This window comes from Microtus ochrogaster, chromosome 24, assembly GCF_000317375.1.
Source record: "Microtus ochrogaster isolate Prairie Vole_2 chromosome 24, MicOch1.0, whole genome shotgun sequence".
Classification (NCBI taxonomy): Eukaryota; Metazoa; Chordata; class Mammalia; order Rodentia; family Cricetidae; genus Microtus; species Microtus ochrogaster.
The window spans coordinates 35,519,939-35,522,122 of NC_022024.1; the positions used below are offsets into that span (position 1 = coordinate 35,519,939).

Sequence of the window (2,184 nt, forward strand, 5' to 3'; positions counted from 1 at the left end):
GATGATCTGGCTCTGGGATGCCAGGCGTGTCCGTGCCACACTGCAGAGATCCGTACACACTACGTTCCTCTGGCGATGGTGGATGAGCTGGCTCTGGGATGCCAGGCGTGCCCGTGCCACACTGCAGAGATCTGTGCACACCACGTTCCTCTGGCGACGGTGGTGATCTGGCTCTGGGATGCCAGGTGTACCCGTGCCACATGGCAGAGATCTACAAAGAGGGGCCGTGAACGGTGTCAGCTGATGACATCAACCCCTTTCCCCTAGACCACTTTCACGCCTCCATGAACTCATCCGCGTTCAGAACTCCTGTAGCAGAAGGAGAATGACACAGATCAAAGGAAGACCACGTGTGTGCTAATCTGTAGGCGGCAGCAGCTACGTTCTCCCTCCAACCTGGCCTGAAAAACAGAAAGGTAAAGTGAAAACCATTCACGAAACAGCAGATCGGCAGTGACATTCCCCGTGAATCGATGAGTGTGCCTGATACTGAGTAGCTGAACAGCAAGTGCTCCAGTTGGATGGGATATTGCGGGTGTTTATTAGCAATTAGGCTTCTTGCTGAGCTGCTCTCTTCAAATCCCTGATCTGTTTGGTTGACTGCTCATCCTCCGTCCTGTCGTTCTGAAACTTGCTGAGGAACTCAATGAATTTGGCCTGGTTCACGAGGAGAATGTCTAGAATAGGCTGTGTCTTGTTGGGGTTGGCCACAAACACCTTGAACACGTGAAAGGCATTAAACCGGATTTTTCGGCTCTCATCTCGGAGGAGGGTCACCATGAGCTTGAGGTTCTCAGGTTTGCTGATGGATTTTGTCATGATCGTGAAGTTGTGTCTAACAACAGTTCACCAAGAAGCTGCAGTGACCACCTCTTTGCCACATAACTCTCTGAATGAAGTAGCTTCTCATATTCACTAAAAACTCTGTCATAATGCTGTTCCAAAAAAAATCTGCACTGAGCAATTTATGTCTTGTAAGTAAATCCTTGAATGTAGCAAATGCTTCTGAAACTATGTCAAATATTGACACTTCAACATATCTGTAGAAATCGTAAAACTGTTCCAACCACAAAATGATTTTTGCAAATGGCTTGTGTCTGGTGCGTTCTCTTAACATTATCCCACAAATGAAAGTTATTTCTGGAGACTCACACCCTTCCGATAACATGAACAAAATATTGTTGGGTGCAAATGCATTCAACAGGAGGAGTTCTCGCACCAATTTGCCTTCTGAGAAGAGTGTTGAAAATTTGAGCCATGTCTTTTTTTTTTTTTTTTTTTTTTTTTGCCCTCAAAGCCAACGAGCTGTAGGTCAGCCAGCGGGCTGCTAAGTCCACTACTGTACAGTTCTGAGCCAGCTGAGCTACTGCTTCTGCCTGAGGCTCTTTTTCCTGTGCACCGCAGTACGGAATCTCTTTCAAGGCAACCAATTTCTTGGAAGCATTTTTGGTAGCCTTTTCTGCTTTTTTTGTCAGAAATGTCTTGCTTTTCCAAAACTGCCAAGCTCTCCTTCAAGTTCTTCACAGTATCGGCGGAAGATTTGTGAGACTTTCCAAACGGGAACCGCATGAAGGCAGCACCAAAGGCTTCCACTGCGCTCTACCTGCCAGATGGGGCTGGGCGGGGCCAGGGAGCTCCCTCTCCGTGTCGTCACCACCTCGGGATCCCCGCGATGCGCCCTGGCGCTCTTACCCTCGGTTGTCTGTTGTCTTCCGTTGTCCCACAGCTGCTCCTGGCAACAAGCTCCCGCGGTGGCCCCTCAGCACTACTGCGCTCGGTCTAGCTGCAGCCCTGCCTTTAAGGCCCAGCACTGCCTTCGCCTATGAGATCGCCTCAGCTTCGCTCAGTCCACTTTCTTATAGAAGCCCGGACCACCATCAGAGGTGGCACCACCCACAATGGGCTGGGCCCTCCCCCATCAATCACTAATTTAGAAAATGCCTACAGCTGGATCTTATGGAGGTAGTTCCTCAACTGAGACCCCCTTCTTTGATGACTCTAACTTGTGCCAAGTTGACATTAAACTGGCCAACACAGGAAGGAAAGAAGTGGGAAGCAGTAAATACCTAAGCTTTGGCTTAAGTGATGTGAGGATCCCTGGTTCCCCGTTTACATGCAGAGGGCCTAGGATGGTCCCAAGGAGGTCCCTGTCTGTCCAGAATCTGCAGGTGCCCGGCTCTTACA

General features: G+C 49.5%; 1 pseudogene; it reads right to left on the reverse strand.

Moving 5' to 3' along the window:
• Positions 1–453: 453 nt before the first annotated feature.
• On the reverse strand, positions 454–1,569 carry LOC101995376 (annotated as a pseudogene).
• Positions 1,570–2,184: the final 615 nt, after the last annotated feature.